The sequence below is a fragment of the Lutra lutra genome, chromosome 3 (assembly GCF_902655055.1).
Source record: "Lutra lutra chromosome 3, mLutLut1.2, whole genome shotgun sequence".
Classification (NCBI taxonomy): Eukaryota; Metazoa; Chordata; class Mammalia; order Carnivora; family Mustelidae; genus Lutra; species Lutra lutra.
In genome coordinates this window covers 181,951,228-181,972,109 of record NC_062280.1, presented here as the reverse complement: position 1 = coordinate 181,972,109, position 20,882 = coordinate 181,951,228, and the positions used below count along the sequence as shown (strand labels likewise).

At 38.0% G+C, this 20,882-nt stretch overlaps 1 pseudogene; it reads left to right on the top strand.

Moving 5' to 3' along the window:
* Positions 1 to 3,810: 3,810 nt before the first annotated feature.
* On the top strand, positions 3,811 to 19,900 carry LOC125095667 (heme-binding protein 1-like; annotated as a pseudogene).
* Positions 19,901 to 20,882: the final 982 nt, after the last annotated feature.

The following is a 20,882-nucleotide window of genomic DNA, read 5'->3' as shown; positions in this document are numbered from 1 at the left end:
TGAGACTATTCCATTACTTTGACCAAATCTGTGGTATGTCATGGGTAAACCTTTTGTAAACAAGATAAATGCATTAGGATATTCAAAACTGAATTACATCAGTTGAACTTACTTTCAGCAAAGAAAGCATTTGATTTAGTTAAAACTCTATTCAAAAAGAATTTTTACTGATTGGAGTTTTCATCTCATTTAGTACAAAAATAGAGAAAAAATTCTGAACTCAGTCATAGTCACTCTTACCTTGTAAATGGTCTAAGATAAGATTACAATTATGGAGCAGAAATAAAGTTTGACTAAAACAGGAGCATAAACATGATAATGAAACACACGTATTTGTCATGTGGTTGGCCCTGATGTAAGCCTCTGACACATACTAGCTTTATAATGCTCAAACTAATATTTAGATAGATAAGTTAGCTACGAGCATTAGTCTCACTTTATAGATGACAAAACCAAGACAAGGGAGTTTATATATCCCCAAGGCCAAAAAAAAAATTAATAAATGGCAAAGGCAGTATTTGCACCAAGATGGCCTGACTTGGAATAATTAAGTAATTGGTGTTCCAAATTGTCACAATTGGTAGTTCTACTTAAAGTTAAATCCAGTGATCTACCAAAAGAAATTATCAGAGAGTTTCAAAACATCCAAAACTAGTTCTGAGTTTTATACATGTTGCACAGCAAATATTTCATTCAACAAGCACTTGTAATTTCACAGTAAACCTCACTGAGGGGAGTTTTACTGGAGGTAAAATGAGACACATTTCATTCCCCGTGCATGGAGTTCTTTCCACACCCAGTGTTCCAAGGGCCATTCTTAACCCATTTCTCCAGAAGGTCCACTGTTGTTTCATGTTGCCAGGTTAAGTTCCCCTGAAAAAATAGTAAGGATAGGGGTGCCTGGGTGGCTCAGTTGGTGGCTGCCTTTGGCTCAGGTCATGATCCCCGAGTCCTGGGATCAAGCCCTGCGTCAGGCTCCCTGCTCAGTGAAGAGCCTGTTTCTTCCTCTCCATCTGTCTGCCACTCTGCCTACTTGTGCTCTCTCTTTGTCAAATAAATAAATAAAATCTTGAAAAAAAAAAAAAGACATAGAAAAGTCTTCACAAAGTGACTATTATTGCAGGCAAGAGATTTCCCATCATTAAACATTAAATATCAACTGACTATTGGAGATAGAGCCTCTTTCTGAGTTTCTCTGTAAACCTCTATGTTACTAGTATTTTCCAGGCCAGCGAGAAAATCAAGGTTAATAAAAATTTACCAGCTCATCATGTAGCTTACTCTACTTACTTGCTTTAACAGATACAGTTTGGTTTTCCCACACATAGACAGTGATTTAAAAACTTAGCTTTCTTACAGGTGCCTGGGTGGCTCAGTCAGGTAAGCATCTACCTTTGGCTCAGCTCATGATCTCAGGGTCCTGGGATTTAGTTTCACATCAGGCTCCCTGCTTGGTGGGGAGACTGCTTCTCCCTCTACTCCACCCCGCTGCTTGAGCTCTCTCTCTCAAATACATAATCAAAATCTTGAAAAAAAAAAAAAACCACTTCTTAGCTTTCTAGCAAGTGTCGGTAACACATTTTGATTAAGTGACACTACTCAGAAGACAAAAATTGGCTTCCAAAAAAGATGTTTTAATGCTTGGTAGGTTTTCTTGGGTAGTGGGTTGAATTTATACATAATGAGAACATGCAAGGGATTTGACAGTTTTGATATAATTATCCAGCACAATAATGTAAACTGCTTAGCAACATACCTTTAGTAGCCAAAAGAAAAAAAAATGTTTACCACAGATATGTAAAAATAACCCTGGATGGTTAGATATTTTATGCGCACTGCTATTGGAATATGTACTCTTTGCTCTACTGTTTCAACGTCCAAAATAAATGGTATAATTCTCAGTTTTTACTTTTGGTGCCTTAAAGCCAAGTGTGTGGAGGAGCTCAAGTTTGCCACTAACTGTAAATGGATAAAATATGCCACTCCATTTGTTCTTTTGTTAAGTAGTTGGGGATTAACTACCTGTTATCTCATTATACCGAATAGAATTCAAAAGAAAAATGTAAGTTATTAAGAACACCTTGCCACATATTTTAAAACAATGGCCATATCTACTTTTTTTTTTTAAGATTTTTTTCTTATTTATTTGACACAGAGAGAGAGAGAAAGAGAGAGAGTGAGAACAGGAACACAAGCAGGGGGAATGGGAGAGGGAGAAGCAGGCTTCCTGCTGAGCAGGGAGCCCCATGTGGGACTCGATCCCAGGACCCTGGCTGAGATCATGACCTGAGCCAAAGGATGAGCTACCCAGGTGCCCTGGCCATGTCTACTTCTTAAAACAAACAAACAAACAAACAAACAAAAACAAAAACAAAAACAGTTATTTAAATCACCTTTTCATTTTGGTGTACCATTTTATGCCAACCTCAGTGCCTGGTACAAAACGATAGAAGAACACCTGAGAGAGCGTTATTGAATAAAGAATTCCTACTGTGTTCTGGGCTAGCCAACCCTGCATGAGCCTACATGGTAGCATAAAGAGGATCAGAACTACTACTGTTAGTGTCACTACTGCTCAGACATGAGACAGTACTATTCAAACATTGAATGATTCCAGAGGAAAGATAAGTGACTGTATGTGTGGGATGGGAAAGAAGGAGAGAATAAGAATAGGAACATCAGCAACAATCTAAGAAAATTCTCAGTTTGCTTTACTTCCAGATTTACCACCTTAAATCTATTCTATCATTGCCAAAGAAATGTTTCTGAAATATAACTTTCATCATTATTCTCTTCCCCACATAAATTCCTTTAATGTGCTTCCACACTCCAACATTTTAAGCATCATCTCTCATTAACAACCCATGTTGCTTGTGGTTCAGCCATACTAAAGATGATGTCTTTGCAAGAAGAACCAAAGCAAAAACATTAGAAAACTCAGAAACATTAAATATATAAAACTACTACCATTAATAGCTTTTCCTCCTATTCACCTAGAGGAAGTATCTTTTCCATAACAGGTACGTATTCAGAATGCACTTTCTATTCATCCATACTACTTCCATCTCCTCTTTGCTCTCTACCAGGAACTGTTTATGCCAAATGTGCCTGGCCCCTCCTTGTATCTTTAAACTCTTTGTGTGTGCCTCCTTCCAATTATCATTTAAACCATAATCTAGTACTTTCCATAAAAATCTCTCCCAAAGCCCATGTTCCTCTTTGAAACTATTATTCTCCTCTCTATATTCCACAACTCATTTCCACAACTCAACTTATTTATAGGCCAATAAAATCAATGTGACTACTCCTGCCCAAGTCACCAATGACTTCACACATGCAAAACCAGGAACTGGATTCTGTTGACTGTGCCCTCAATGAGACAGTTTACCTTGTAAGTTACTCTACTTTTCATAGTTTGTGTATAATACTGATTCTTCCTTCTTTGCGCTCTTCCTGTTTTCTCTGTTTCTGCTAAAGCTTTAAATATAAGAGTTCCTTAGGATTTTGTCCTATCCTCCCTTCTCCTTTAAAACTATAAATAACTTATAAAACTATAATAAACTTGTGAGGAATCACATCTCCTTCCATGGAAGAAAAGGCAATCTCTATATTGAGGGGTAGCAGAATTGTACTGTCCTATATATAACATTTTGCCATATTGGCTATTTTGAGATGCAGGTACTTAAAAAAAAAAAAAAAAAGCAATGATGGGAGAGGTTTTCTCTGAGGCCTCCTCATCTCAACCCTTATCAATCAAGATTCAAACTCAGTGCACGTGTGTGCTTCCTCCATCATCTGCAGGCTGCATCCATGCCTTCAGGCTCTGTTAAGGAGAGTGGTCCTGAGAGTCTTCCAGCTATCTTTTTCCATGTGGTTTTCAGGACCTTCACTTTCAAAGGAGGCGATGAAGAGAGCTTCCTCGCTGTAGATGGGTGCCGTGAGCAGGTAATTCTGAATCTTCTTGTCTTTCTCGAAGGGACACTCAACCTGAGTCCATGTCATGAATTCTCTGAATTTTCCTTTCTCAGGATGAATTTTCCAAATGGAACTCAATTGTCATAGGTCCACTTCCTGAGAGTGAGTTTTATCATAAATGAGGTTGACTCATCAGAATAGACTAGAAGTCAACACTACACCCAGAAAAGCTTTGTCATAAATTATCACAAAAGATCACACCTCCCATCTGTTCTAAGGGCCTATTCATCCTAAAACTCATGGACTCTCCCCTTAAAGGTCTTCAAGGCTCCCCTCTTTTCCCTGTGAAGATGATATTTAAACTTGAATCTTAAAGACATCCTTTTGTGTTACTCATTTCCCCCTATATATCTTCTCACCTATACATGATATAAACATGTTAACAAACTCCTATTTATCTCTTGCTACTTTTTGTCCAATTACTGGAGTCTCAGCCAAGGACTCAGAAGACAAAATTTTTCTTCCCCTACAATCCCAACAAACTCCAAGTTTAACTATAGGTGAGACCTCATTATTAAGTCCTATGCACACATATCTGACTGCCTACTCAGGATTTCCACTTGGATAACTCTCAGGCATCTTACAATCTGTCCAAATTGCACTTTACCATTGTTTACAGAGAACCTAGAATAATCTTGACAAAAGTCAAACTTGCACGTCTGATCAGGCCAATTCTCTCCTCAATATGCTTTGCCTCCCTTCTGGTATTAGGATAGATTTATAAAATCTTGAACCTAATGGACATAACCACAACCTAGCGCAACAGTTTCAATTTAATGAACTCTTGCAACTGTTTTTGCTACCTCAGTCTCCATGTCTTTATTTAGAATAAATCCTCATTTCTCCCCTCAGAACTCCGCATATATTTGTGTGTGTGTACATATATATATATATATATATATATATATATATGTGTGTGTGTGTGTGTGTGTGTATGTATGTATATATATATACACGTATATATATATGTATAAATACATATTCCTTCTAGCCTTGAAAATCTTGTATCACCTTTCAGATTGTCTGAAATTACATCTTACAATTTTAGAACTCTGTGCCTGACTCTCTAGGATATTTGGGGAGTTCCTTGTTAGAGTATTGTTATATTATTTTATATTTTCTTCAGGTAATATTTAGCAAGTACATTTAAATAATTAATGTGATTTTCTGTTGCATGTATGCATTACCTACCAGCTATGAATACCATGAAGACAAGAACCTTGTCTTTATTTTTCATCACACTCCGCCAAATAGATATTAAGTAAAAATCTATGAAATGGATTGGATAGATTATCCAACCACATTATGGGGGCATTTTTCTTTAGTTATTCCTTACCTTTAGCAGAAACCAGATTAGTGCATCAAATATCCTATAAGAGGTTATTTTGAACGTTGATGATTAGCAAGAGATACTTACATATTTATCCTGAGAATCCTGTATGTCATATGTTAGGTCTCTCATACTAAAATGTTTGAGATTTAGATATTTAAATGAATCATCTGAAGTTTTTCTGTTACTTGTATCAAGGCCAAATAGGCATTCATTTATTGCATGTTTTATTAAATTTCATGCATTTTATTAAAATGCATGAAGTAACCTATAAAAAATTACAGGGGTGCCTGGGTGACTCACTGGGTTAAGCCTCTGCCTTTTACTCAGGTCATGATCTCAGGGTCCTGGGAGCCAGCCCAGAATCAATCTCTCTACTCAGCAGGAAGCCTGCTTCCCCCTCCCCCTCTGCCTTCCTCTCTGCCTACTTGTGATCTCTCTCTGTCAAATAAATAAATAAAATCTTTTTAAAAGATAATAAAAAAAATAGCAAAGTAAAAAATTCTCAATAATACTCTTAATCATTTGGCTTTACATTCCCTCCTTCAAACCTATTTTTAGATAATTAATGCAAAAGAGGTCATCTTAAGAATTTTTACTTAAAAAAAGTTCATAATAGATTCAAATCAACCATTTCAGAAAATTTCAGATTACTTCATTCGGTATTTGCTCACAAGTTGCAGATGTTATATCCTATTTATATTCATGTCCCACCAAGAAAATTTAAAATGTAAAATAGCAGTTGGTCCTTTTGAAAACCTAAATTATATAAAATTGGAATAGCACATTTTAAAAATATAGGCTTGGAATTTCGTAATTAAAAATACTATTTTCAAAAAAAGAATACTATTTTTTAAAACTATTTTATTTGAGAGAGAGAGAGCATGCGCGTGCACACGGGGGAGGTCGCAGGGAATGAAGTGTGTGGCTCCAACCTGGGACCACGGGATCATGACCTGAGCTGAAGGCAAACTCTTAACTAAGTCTCCTGCATCCCCCAAGGATACTATTTTCACATAGATTTCTATTACTATAATACTTATCTTACAAAGTTCAGTTTATATCACAAAACTAGAAAATCAGGGGAGTATAAACCTCTTTCACAGTGTTTGTACATATTTAATCTCTATCTTCATTCAAAATTTTAATAAACTAAGTTAGAATCATTGGCACTATGAAGATTTCAGTTCAACATGAAAACTGAACAAAGAGCAAGGAGCAGGAAGACTTGAAATTTCAGTCTTGTACTGTTGCAAAACCACACACAAATTACTCTGCTCACAGATATACAACATTCAGGTACAGAAACTCAGTACATCAAAACCACATACAGTGAATTACAATGTTCTTGACACATAGCAATATGCCTGTTTGAAGATATTTATCAACTACAATTTTATTAAAATTGTGGACTGAATGGCAACTTGTACTAAAAGTTTATCTTTCTATTGAGAGGCGTGATACGACAGAGCTGGAATGGAGTGTACACATCAGAAGTCAATGTTTGAAAAGATGTTTTACCCATGTAACTTGTTCACCTAATCATTCTATTCCTTCAGAGATAGTATAGAATTGACAAACGCAATATTCTAGGTGTGAAGTAGTTTGCTCTATTCATACAGCAAATGTAACACTACCACTTGATTTCAGTTCAAGATTATTTAAGCATTGCTTCAAGTTTTACAACACAGATAAATAATTTAAAATGGGAAAGGTACAATTATAATCAAAATCTTTTTAAAAACATGAATGCTTACCAATTTGTAGTGAACATCACATAAATGACTATTTTTCCTGATTTCATTCCAGTGTTTCTTCTCATGGGCACCCAACCTCCATATGACACAATGTACACAGAAGCAGTGAGGCTTGGAGGAGTAGCAAGTACCTAAGTGTGAATCCTACTTTCGAGAGTTTGAGCTCTCTCTACCTGACAAATCCCCTAAAATCTGAGATAACTATATCTACCTCAACCAAGATTATGAAGACTGGAGATACTATAAATTGACCAACCATATTTGGCTCATACTAGACAAAACTGTGGATGTTTTTAGTCCATGATCAAAAAGAATCTTATGTATGTCCTATAAGAAAATATCTTCCATCTCTATAGGATGGCAGAGAATTCAAGAACAAGAACAGAAATATTTGGCAGAATTATGGAAGAATAAGGATTATCCTTTACAGAGGAAAGCAGTAGAAAAAAGAATTGGTACTTAAACAGTGCCAGTTTTGTGCGGGGTGTTTTACATATTCAGTATCATAATTTGATACAAGTCCCATAAAGTAAAGTTTTTAAGGTCCAGGTCTTCCAAAAGGGTACCATTGGCTCTAAGAGCTTCACACACTTTTCTTGTAAACTCCAAAGCCCATGTTCGTGCTGAGGCTGGGCTCTGGAATCTCTATAAAAGTTGTCCATTATTCAGGAAATCCATAGTGGGAAAAGCCTAGACCTGCCTTCTAGTGAAGGACAGAGAATAGTTCTACAGGTGCATGGAACTGGGGCCACTAAAACTTCCTGTCCAGATCTTTAATGGGAGACAAGATGGCAAATGATGTTCTGGTACTATCATAATTCTTGATGTAGATGGCTGCTGGGGTACAAGTGAAGTAACTTCCAGAAGATATATTGATATGTCTACCTTTAATTTGTGTATTTCATGTATACCCACATATATATTTGTATTTATACATATATGTTTATATGTTTTTATATATATTTACTTCAATATAAACCAAAAATCAATGCCCAGTGTGTACTTATAGCAAATGAACCTGGACCTAGCATAAGGGAGTAAGATAGAGCTCATTGAATTAAATAGCATTTAAGCTTTGACCTGAAAGAAGAATCTGAGCAGTTACATGGCAACAGAAAAACTGAAATGTATACAAAATGGTCCAGGGGTCAAAGAAGCATTCACAAACGGAGGAGGACATTGGGAGACCAGCCAGGGGATTACTGGAATAATCTGAACAGAGCAAGCTGCTTCTAATAGGTACAGTTTGTGAGTGCAATGAGAACATTTACTAAAAAAATAGGAAGTTAATAACTGTACAAGAAAGCAAATGTTAAAATCTCACACCTTAAGTTAATATTAGTCATAATCCAACTTTTTGGAGGAATACAAGTTATTCTTCATGATTCGAGTACTTTAAAGGGAGGTCCTGCTGTGAGAAAAGTTTAATTGGTTGTTTTCTATATTCTGTGAAATGCACTTTTAAGAACTTGCTCCTTGGCAGCAAAACAGTCACTCTGCAATGTGTGTGGAGCCTGTATTATAATGAGACATAGGGACCTCTTTAGGGATCGAGCAAACCAGCCTGTTGAACATTTATATTCAGCTTTCTAAAAACTAAATAAGAACATAATTTCCCAGGTTAGCTCAGAGCTTCTGGCTGCCTATGATTAAGAACTGGTTGGGAGAAAGAACAGGAATGTCATAAAGGTCTGGACTATTCTGATTATTTACAAAATTTACTTATTTTTAAGGCAATTATTCTTAAAGTGTCATCCGCCAACCAGCAGCCTCAGCATCACCTGGGAACCCATTAGAAATGAAAATTTTTGGGCCCCACCCGAGAGCTACTAAATCAAAAACGTGGAGTGAATCCAGCCTTCCAGTTTCTTCCAGAGAACACAGAATTTAGAGAACCAGTACTTACAATTTCCATTCTATCACTAACCATCAGGGAAATGCAAATCTAAACCATGGTAAGATGTCACCTTACATGTGTCAGAATGACTGGAATCAAAAAATGAAGCGTTGGTGAGGATGTGGAGAAAAAGGAACCCTTCCGCCCTGTTGGTATATATGTAAATTGGTGTAAACACTGTGGAAAGCTGTATAAAGATTCCTCAAAAAATAATTAAAAATAAGATTTCCATATGGTCCAGTAATTCCACTAGTGGGTGTTCACCCAAAGAAAATGAAAACGCTGGGGCACCTGTATAGCTCAGTCGGTTAAGTGGCTGATTCTTGATTTGGGCTCAGGTCATGAGGTCAGGGTCCTAGGATCAAGTCCCACATTGAGTTCTATGCTCAGCAGGGAGTTTGCTCTAGGGTTTCTCTCCCTTTCCCTCTGCCCCCCCACCAAATAAATCTGAAAAAAAATGAAAACACTGAATTCAAAAGATATTTGCACCGCAATGTTCACTGTAGTATTATTTATAGTAGCAAAGATATGGAAGCAACTTAAGTGTCTATCCATAAATGAGTGGATAAAGATGTGGTATATATACAACGAAATATTACTCAGCTATTAAGAATGAAATCTTGCCATTTGCAACAGCATGGGTAAGCAAGAGGGCATTATACGAAGATGAAATAAATCAGGGAAAGACAAATATCATGATTTCACTTACATCTGGAATCTAAAAACAAAACAAATGAGACAGAAAAAAAAAAAAGAAAAACAGACTCAAATTGAGAACTAACTGGTGGTTGCCAAGGGGTGGTTGGTAGGGGATGGGTGAAATAAAGGGTATCAAGAAGAATAAACTTCCAATTATAAGTCATGGAGATATAAAGTACAACACCAGGAATTAGTTAATTAGTAATGTAGTACGGTGACCACACTTATTGTGATGAACAGTAACGTATAGAATTGTTTACTCAATACATTATACCCCTAAAATTAACATTGTATGTTAGTTTAAAAAAATTCCCCTTTAGCCAGTTAGTTAGAAGCTGCAGAAGAAGAGGAGGTCATACACATCCAAGGACCCCTCAAATGTATCTAGTCCCATCTTAGTCTGGTTTTTGAACAAGCTATCAACATATCTCATCAATCCGTATAGTACATCTTTTCTCTTAACACCAGGCACAGCAATAAGCATGTTCCCTTTATCCCACTCCAACATTACCTCCTCTGAATACTTCAACTCATGATTATCTGGTGTCCACCCAGAGACTACTTCTCTTTAGTAATTGTGGTATGTCCTACCAGAATTTAATCTATTAGAAAGGTTATTTTTCCGTTCTGTTCACTATTCTGTTTGCAGCATCTGGAGGAGTACCTGGCACAGATTACTTGCTCAACAAAATTTTCTGAATGATAATAAAAATAACTTGTTCTCAATTCCTCATCCTACACATCTTTGGGGTACTCTACAAGGTTAACAAACTCCATTAACACCAATAGTCAAAAACCATCAAATCTCCACCACTGATTTCAAAATTACTTCAACTCCTGGCTTTCTTCGAATGGTTTTCTGTCTTCTTTTTCATTCTCCTTTGCTGGAGATTCTTATCTTCATTTTACAACCTCATCCGTTCATAGAGAGACAGAAAATGATAGGAATTAAAGGAGGTAAATCTTGAAATCAGATCCTATGCAAATTACACTCTATGAGCCTTGTTTTTCTCATCCATAAAATGGTGCCCTGATATTTATCCTAGAGTTCTCTGAATACTAGATGAAACTGTAAATTCTATCAAGTGACTTCTATTATTTTGTTGTTGATCCTCTCTAAATGATGGAAATCAAGAACCCCCAACTTTTAACTGTTTCAGATCTACATTTACAACTTCTTGTTGGACAACATAGATTTTTTTTTTCTAACTTTCTCTTCAACTTGTGAAGCCCACACTGATTAGTTTTCCTATTCGGATGACTTGGAATCCTTTGGCACAATGTTTACTTCTCATTTTCAATATCACATCAATAAGCTATACTTTTTTTTAAATAATTTATTTTTTATAAATATATATATTTTTATCCCAAGGGGTACAGGTCTGTGAATCACCAGGTTTACACACTTCACAGCACTCACCATAGCACATACCTTCCCCAATGTCCATAATCCCACAACCCTCTCCCAAACCCCTCCCCCCAGCAACCCTCAGTTTGTTTTATGAGATTAAGAGTCACTTATGGTTTCCCTCCCTTCCAATCCCATCTTGTTTCATTTATTCTTCTCCTACCCCCTTAAACCCCCAAGTTGCATCTCCACTTCCTCATATCAAGGAGATCATATGATAATTGTCTTTCTCCGATTGACTTATTTCGCTAAGCATGATACCCTCTAGTTCCATCCATGTCGTCACAAATGGCAAGATTTCATTTCTTTTGATGGCTGCATAGTATTCCATTATGTATATATACCACATCTTCTTTATCCATTAATCTATTGCTGGACATCTAGATTCTTTCCATAGTTTGGCTATTGTAGACATTGCTGCTATAAACATTCGGGTGCACGTGCCCCTTCGGATCACTACATTTGTATCTTTAGGGTAAATACCCAGTAGTGCAATTGCTGGGTCATAGGGTAGCTCTATTTTCAACATTTTGAGGAATCTCCATGCTGCTTTCCAGAATGGTTGCACCAGCTTGCATTCCCACCAACAGTGTAGAAGGGTTCCCCTTTCTCAGCATTCTCGCCAGCATCTGTCATTTCCTGACTTGTTAATATTAGCCACTCTGACTGGTGTGAGGTGATATCTCATGGTGGTTTTGATTTATATTTCCCTGATGCCAAGTGATGTGGAGAATTTTTTCATGTGTCTGTTGGCCATCTGGATGTCTTCTTTGCAGAAATGTCTGTTCATGTGTTCTGCCCATTTCTTGATTGGATTATTTGTTCTTTGGCTGTTGAGTTTGCTAAGTTCTTTATAGATTTTGGACACTAGCCCTTTATCTGATATGTCATTTGCAAATATCTTCTCCCATTCTGTCAGTTGTCTTTTGGTTTTGTTCACTGTTTCCTTTACTGTGCAAAAGCTTTTGATCTTGATGAAATCCCAATAGTTCATTTTTGCCCTTGCTTCCCTTGCCTTTGGCGATGTTCCTAGGAAGATGTTGCTGCGGCTGAGGTCAAAGAGGTTGCTGTGTGTGTTCTCCTTGAGGATTTTGATGGATTCCTTTCTCACTTTGAGGTCCTTCATCCATTTTGAGTCTATTTTCGTGTGTGGTGTAAGGAAATGGTCCAGTTTCATTTTTCTGCATGTGGCTGTCCAATTTTCCCAACACCATGTGTTGAAGAGGCTGTCTTTTTTCCATTGGACATTCTTTCCTGCTTTGTCGAAGATGAGTTGACCACAGAGTTGAGGGTCTATTTCTGGGCTCTCTATTCTGTTCCATTGATCTATGTGTCTGTTTTTGTGCCAGTACCATGCTGTCTTGATGATGACAGCTTTGTAATAGAGCTTGAAGTCCGGAATTGTGATGCCACCAACTTTGGCTTTCTTTTTTAATATTGCGTTGGCTATTCGAGGTCTTTTCTGGTTCCATATAAATTTTAGGATTATTTGTTCCATTTCTTTGAAAAAAATGGATGGTGTTTTGATAGGAATTGCATTAAATGTGTAGATTGCTTTAGGTAGCATAGACATTTTCACAATATTTATTCTTCCAATCCAGGAGCATGGAACATTTTTCCAATTCTTTGTGTCTTCCTCAATTTCTTTCATGAGTACTTTATAGTTTTCTGAGTATAGATTCTTAGTCTCTTTGGTTAGGTTTATTCCTAGGTATCTTAAGTTTTGGGTGCAATTGTAAATGGGATGGACTCCTTAATTTCTCTTTCTTCTGTCTTGTTGGTGTAGAAAAATGCAACTGATTTCTGTGCATTGATTTTATATCCTGACACTTTACTGAATTCCTGTCCAAGTTCTAGCAGTTTTGGAGTGGAGTCTTTTGGGTTTTCGACATATAGTATTATATCATCTGCGAAGAGTCATAGTTTGACTTCTTTGCTGATTTGGATGCCTTTAATTTCCTTTTGTTGTCTTATTGCTGAGGCTAGGACTTCTTGTACTATGTTGAATAGCAGTGGTGATAATGGACATCCCTGTCGTGTTCCTGACCTTAGCGGAAAAGCGTTCAGTTTTTCTCCATTGAGAATGGTATTTGCGGTGGGTTTTTCATAGATGGCTTTGATAATATTGAGGTATGTACCGTCTATCCCTACACTTTGAAGAGTTTTGATCAGGAAGGGATGCTCTACTTTGTCAAATGATTTTTCAGCATCTATGGAGAGTATCATATGGTTCTTGTTCTTTCTTTTATTAATGTGTTGTATCACATTGATTGATTTGCAGATGTTGAACCAACCTTGCAGCCCTGGAATAAATCCCACTTGGTCGTGGTGAATAATCCTTTTAATGTACTGTTGAATCCTATTAGCTAGTATTTTGGCGAGAATTTTTGCATCTGTGTTCATCAAGGATATTGGTCTGTAGTTCTCTTTTTTGATGGGATCCTTGTCTGGTCTTGGGATCAAGGTGATGCTGGCCTCATAAAATGAGTGTGGAAGTTTTCCTTCCATTTCTATATTTTGGAACAGTTTCAGGAGAATAGGAATTAGTTCTTCTTTAAATGTTTGTTAGAACTCCCCCGGGAAGCCGTCTGGCCCTGGGCTTTTGTTTGATTGGAGATTTTTGATGACTGTTTCAATCTCCTTACTGCTTATGGGTCTGTTCAGGCTTTCTATTTCTTCCTGGTTCAGTTGTGGTAGTTTATATGTCTCTAGGAATGCATCCATTTCTTCCAGATTGTCAAATTTGTTGGCGTAGAGTTGCTCATAGTATGTTCTTATAATTGTCTGTATTTCTTTGGTGTTCGTTGTGATCTCTCCTCTTTCATTCATGATTTTATTTATTTGGGTCCTTTCTCTTTTCTTTTTGATAAGTCTGGCCAGGGGTTTATCAATCTTATTAATTCTTTCAAAGAACAAGCTCCTAGTTTCGTTGATTTGCTCTATGGTTCTTTTGGTTTCTATTTCATTGATTTCTGCTCTGATCTTTATGATTTCTCTTCTCCTGCTGGGCTTAGGGTTTCTTACTTGTTCTTTCTCCAGCTCCTTTAGGTGTAGAGTTAGGTTGTGCACTTGAGACCTTTCTTGTTTCTTGAGAAAGGCTTGTACTGCTATATATTTTCCTCTCAGGACTGCCTTTGTTGTGTCCCACAGATTTTGAACCGTTGTGTTTTCATTATCATTTGTTTCCATGAATTTTTTCAATTCTTCTTTAATTTCCTGGTTGACCCATTCATTCTTTAGAAGGATGCTGTTTAGTCTCCATGTATTTGGGTTCTTTCCAAATTTCCTCTTGTGATTGAGTTCTAGCTTCAGAGCATTGTGGTCTGAAAATATGCAGGGAATGATCCCAATCTTTTGATACTGGTTGAGACCTGATTTAGGACCCAGGATATGATCTATTCTGGAGAATGTTCCATGTGCACTAGAGAAGAATGTGTATGCTTTTGCTTTGGGATGAAATGTTCTGAATATATCTGTGATGTCCATCTGGTCCAGTGTGTCATTTAAGGCCTTGATTTCCTTGTTGATCTTTTGCTTGGATGATCTGTCCATTTCAGTGAGGGGAGTGTTAAAATCCCCTACTATTATTGTATTATTGTCAATGTGTTTCTTTGATTTTGTTATTAATTGGTTTATATAGTTGGCTGCTCCCACGTTAGGGGCATAGATATTTAAAATTGTTAGATCTTCTTGTTGGACAGTTCCTTTGAGTATGATATAGTGTCCTTCCTCATCTCTTATTATAGTCTTTGGCTTAAAATCTAATTGATCTAAGGATTGCCACTCCTGCTTTCTTCTGATGTCCATTAGCATGGTAAATTCTTTTCCACCCCCTCACTTTAAATCTGGAGGTGTCTTCGGGTTTCAAATGAGTTTCTTCTAGGAAACATATAGATGGGTTTTGTTTTTTTTATCCATCCTGATACCCTGTGTCTTTTGATTGGGGCATTTAGCCCATTAACATTCAGGGTAACTACTGAGAGATATGAATTTAGTGCCATTGTATTGTCTGTAGGGTGACTGTTACTGTATATTGTCTCTGTTCCTTTCTCATCTACTACTTTTAGGGTCTCTCTTTGCTTAGAGGTCCCCTTTCAATATTTCCTGTAGAGCTGGTTTGGTATTTACAAATTCTTTCAGTTTTTGTTTGTCCTGGAAGCTTTTAATCTCTCCTATTTTCAATGATAGCCTAGCTGGCTATAGTATTCTTGGCTGCATGTTTTTCTCATTTAGTACTCTGAATATATCATGCCAGCTCTTTCTGGCCTGTCAGGTCTCTGTGGATAAGTCTGCTGCCAATCTAATATTTTTACCATTGTATGTTACAGACTTCTTTTCCTGGGCTGCTTTCAGGATCTTCTCTTTGTCACTAAGACTTGTAAATTTTACTACTAGGTGACGGGGTGTGGACCTATTCTTATTGATTTTGAGGGGGGGGTTCTCTGAACCTCCTGGATTTTGATGCTTGTTCCCTTTGCCATATTGGGGAAATTCTCTCCAATAATTCTCTCCAATATACCTTCTGCTCCCTTCTCTGTTTCCTCTTCTTCTGGAATCCCAATTATTCAAATGTTGTTTCGTCTTATGGTGTCACTTATCTCTCGAATTCTCCCCTCGTGGTCCAGTATTTTTTTTGTCTCTCTTTATCTCAGCTTCTTTATTCTCTGTCATTTGGTCTTCTATATCCCTAATTCTTTCTTCTGCCTCATTTATCCTCGCAGTGAGAGCCTCCATTTTTGATTGCACCACATTAGTAGCTTTTTTGATTTCAACTTCATTAGATTCTAGTTCTTTTATTTCTCCAGAAAGGGCTTTTATATCTCCCGAGAGGGTTTCTCTAATATCTTCCATGCCTTTTTCGAGCCCAGCTAGAACCTTGAGAATCATCATTCTGAACTCTAGATCTGACATATTACCAATGTCTGTATTGATTAGGTCCCTAGCCTTTGGTACTGCCTTTTGTTCTTTTTTTTTGTAGTGAATTTTTCCTCCTTGTGATTTTGTCCACATAAGAGTATATGAAGTAGCAAGTAAAATCTAAAAGGGTGGCAAAGACCCCAGGAAAATATGCTTTAACCAAATCAGAAGAGATCCCAAATCGTGGGGGGGGGGGGGGGGAGAAAGGGGATAAAAAGTTCAGAAAAAAAAAGAAACAATTAAAAAAAGAAAATGAATAAAGAAAAAATACAAAAAAGAAAAAATATATATATTAAACTAGTTAAACGTTAAAAAAGAAAAGGGTAAAAGTTAAAAAAAATTTAGAAGAAAAAAAATTGAAAAAAAAAATTAACTGGAAGACTAAAGAATCATGGGGAGAAAGCCTGAGTTCCATGCTTTGCTTTCTCCTCCTCTGGAATTCTGATGCTCTCCTTGGTATTGAACCTGCACTCCTTGGTAGGTGAACTTGGTCCTGGCTGGATTTCTTGTTGATCTTCTGGGGGAGGGGCCTGTTGTAGTGATTCTCAAGTGTCTTTGCCCCAGGCAGAATTGCACCGCCCTTACCAGGGGCCGGTATGAGTAATCTGCTCGGGTTTGCTTTCAGGCGCTTTTGTTCCTTGAATGCTTTCCATTGAGTTCCAGAGGATGGGAATGTGAATGGCGGCCTCCCAGTCTCCTGCCCAGAGGAGCTGAGAGCTTGGGGGACCACTCCTCAGTGTGCCCTCAGAGAATAGCGCCCAACCACTCCCGTCTCCCTGGCCTCTGGCCACACACTGAGCTCACCGAGCCTGGTACCGGTTCAAGGTAACCCCAAGCTGAGAGCTCACTCCTCATTTCTGTCTCTGTAGCCAGCTTCCCCGTTCTAATACCTGTAAGCTCTGCGACACTCAGACACCCCTGATCCTTCTGTGACTCTGCGGGACCTGAGGCCACACTGACCCTGCGTGGGGTTCACCCCGGTTTAGTCTCTGGAGCGATGTCCCTCAGTGGAACAGTCTTTTAAAAGTCCTGATTTAGTGCTCCGTTGCTCTGCCACTTGTGGAGTAGCCGGCCCCTCCCCCCGTGGTCTATCTTCCCGTTGCTTTGGATTCACTTCTCCACCAGTCCTACCTCTCAGAAAGTGGTTGATTTTCTGTTTCTAGAATTGCTGTTCTTCTTCTCTTTGATCTCCCATTAGATTTGTAGGTGTTTGCAATCTTTAGATAAACTATTTAGCTGATCTCCTGCTACCTGATGTAGTCTCAGCCCGCTACTTCTCTGCCACCTTACTTACTCTTCCTTAAGGTATAAATTTTTTAAGTGACCTAATAATCCTTTCATATCCAAATATTTTTCCATTGCTACTGTAACATCAATGGTACACAATCTGTAGACAAGCCCATTAAAATAGTCAGCAAATGCTGTGTGCATTCTCTCCAGAATCTAGTTTTCCACATTCTGCAGCCAGAGTGTTGCTTTAAAATGCAAATATATTAAGACCAGCCATTGCCTTCTCATTGTTCTTCACAAAAAATGAATAATTATTATTCTGGTCTAGTAATCTCAAGCTGGTCCAGCTTAATCCCAGCCCTCTAATGTAGAGAATGTTCCTTCCTAAAGCATGCTAAAGATCTTGGGGGCACATGCTCTAGGATGGCCATAAAGGGTAGCCAAAATTAGTTATGTACATCCCATGGCATGGGTAAAAATCAAATGGACCCATATGTGGTCCTGATCAGTGATTCTGAGTTATTGAATAGGTCTTATGCAAGTGAATATATTTTGGAAGCTCCATTCACTTATTTCCTTGTGGGTCCTCTAGTTTTTCTCATGATGCTGTTCAGGTTTCCCAATCATTACAATATAACATCTCCTGTCTCCTCACTCCTCTTCTTCCATCCCCCCCCACTCCTGATCAATGCTAGAGTCCCTGGGGCCACATCAGCTTTTTTCTTTCCACAGGGAGAACAAGAAGGCAAGGACAACCAGAAACATTTTTTTGACATCTCCCCAAAATCAAAATACAAATTTTTTTTCTTTTCCTCTCAAAGGCAGGAAGGGCTTTAACTTCAAATAATCCAAGGTTGTGGGGAAAAACATTTGTCCTAGATGTTTCTTAAAGGCATTCAAGAGAAGCAAGTAAAACCAAAGCAAAGGTGGTTGAATGTCCAAATCCTATTGTTAAAGAGAAATTCTTAACACAGTCTATGGCATCCTTCCTGGTCCAGTCCTTAGTTGTGTCTTCAGTCTCCCCTCACACCATGAACCCTCTTTTCTGTCTTCTGAAGTCACTATTAGACTTAAACTAGTTTTCCACACTTGCCAAGCCCTATCCTGCCACAGGAATTGCACAGGCTGTTCCTACAGTTTGAAATACCCCCTTTCCTTCTTCACCTCCGTGAACCCTCACCGCTCCTTCTCAGCTGCAGTCACTTCCCTCATTTCCTTGTCAAGGTAAAATACTTCACCATTTTACACTTCAATAACACTATATTCTTAGGTGCAAGATTTACAGTAAGCACTCCATAAAAGTTAATGAAATTAAGATTAGTAAATACTTCAATAAATTTATTTTTGCAGGGTCTGTGGTCTAAGTTTGAAATCATTTCTGGGTTCTCCTCACAGCTATTACTGATCTGCTGTCAAGAAAGAGCCCTTCATTTTTTACTCTAACAAACTCCATGACTCCAATTTCTTCCCTGGACAGTTTTATATTTCCTGCTGAATCCGATGTTAAATTCTCAAATGTCAAATATAGTCAAGTTCCTTTTCTGCTCAGAATCCTTCATTGGTTCTTCATGTGCATAAGGAATAGATACAAGTATCTTAGCATGGTGGAGTACTTGTTAGTCTGAACTCTATCTTTGCCATATTTACCTACTTACAGTATCTCCAGCAAAGTAGCTTCTGTCTTAACTACGTCAACGTATCTGCTTTGCCACAGATACATACTCCAAGTTCCCATGGGTTAAAGAATATGTACAATAGAAGCTGAAAATCCATGGGACTTGATATGGGACAGAATTTAACAATTAAACAGACTGGGAGGACCTTATTTCCCTTCAGGTCTCAGTGAGAATTTCCCTCCCAGATGGACATGGTTGATCACCCCATGTTTGCCTGCATTTTTTTTTCCTCTTAACTTCTGTTCTCATTTTTTTTAAGTAATGTGATTTTACTGGAAAACATGTTGTAAATAAGTGCTACTTGTATTACTGATCATTACAGTAACATATAAGCCAGTCAAAACAAAGGAATGTTTGAGTTTACTATTTTATGCATCAAAATAAAATTAAAAAGAGGACTGGATGATCCACTGGTATGTCCAGAGAATACCATAGCCACAGCATTTGGGCATGATCAAGAACTTGCTCTTTGAAAGCGTAGAGACAGGGCCTTGGCAGGTCCTAAGCAAAGGAGGCAAGGAAGAAGTCTCCTATAAAGAAGACCTGTGAAGGCAGAAGGTTTGCCACAGTGGAAGTGACAAGCCTGTGGGTGAGGATCTATGGGAAGCAACGCCCAAAGTCATGAAGTATGTGGGAGGCACTAATGACAAGGCAATCAGGATGCGGATGGCAGTTCCTATTTCCTTTGGTGTGTTTTCCAGTGAAGATGACTCCCTATGGAAGAAATTAAAAGTCTGGTTCCAGATTCCAAACCAGTTTCAGAGAAACCAGCCATTTCCTCCCAACGACAGCATTAAGATGGAGGACAGGGAAAGCATCACCGTCTCTTCCCTGCAGTTTGGTGGTTATGTCAAGGAAGCTGACTGTGTAGCTCATGCCACCCAGCAGTGTATGACCTCTGAGGGCACAGCCACTTAACAGAGTGACTTTTACCTCTGCTCTGGGTATGAACGTCCCACGAAGCCTACAGACATCACAAGGAGGTCTAGCTGTGCAAGCATGACTCATTGAGCCAAAACTTCCTGAACACATGTTTCTGTGTCTACTTTCTCAGGGGAAAGGAAGGGAGCAAAGCTTGTAACTGAATCTCCAGCTTAACCAACTTCCCTTCAAAGCCAGTTACTGTCAATTTTCTAAATAAGCATATTCTATTTATCCTATTATTTGTTCTATTCTTTTATTAATATTATTATTAATATTTATTCTATTCTTTTTCTCATGGTGGGAAATAATATGGTCAAAATAGGCAGCATCCCTCTAACAGACTTAGAAAGTCCTGTGCTGGACCAGAAAAAAATCCAGCAACATTTTCTCAGTTATCAGGGTCACTAAAAATGGATTTTAAAAAAATTATTAAAACTGTATTTTTGCCATTGAGAGAAAAAAATGATTTGTGCATGATCTTTCATCTGTGATTCATATAAGAACTTTGTCTAAAAGAAACTGAAAATAATAGGGACAACTGGATATGATGGGGTAGTGAAAAGAACTACAATATTTCACCAAACACTGTGTATATACAACAGTGTTAAGATCATAAAGTTTCACCCACAGGCTTTCTGTCATTTCCACCAACATGTGAAGATGATTAAATAGAAACTATGGTCTTCAAGCAGCTTATTTTTCATGAGGGCAGCAGGCAGGCATAGGATTGCATTTAACACAAGCAAGACGCATAGGGTAAAGTGCCAAAAGTTCTATAAAAACTAAGTGCTTTGGCAATGCCTAAAAAGAAAAAAAAAGATTAATTTTTACTGAGATGACTGGATCGGACTTGAGGATTTAAGTGACATTTGACTTGAGTAGAAGACAGTGGAAGTTTGATTAGCCAGAAGTAGGGAGAGAGGTCATTCCAGGCTAAGGGAGAAGTAGGAGGCAGAGCACAGAGTACACAGGGCATGACCTCTTTGGAGAAAGGCAGCTAGAACAGAGCTGCGGTTCACATAGGTCTTCTGTAAGAAAGTGATTCATATACGAGATGAGGTTCAAAGGA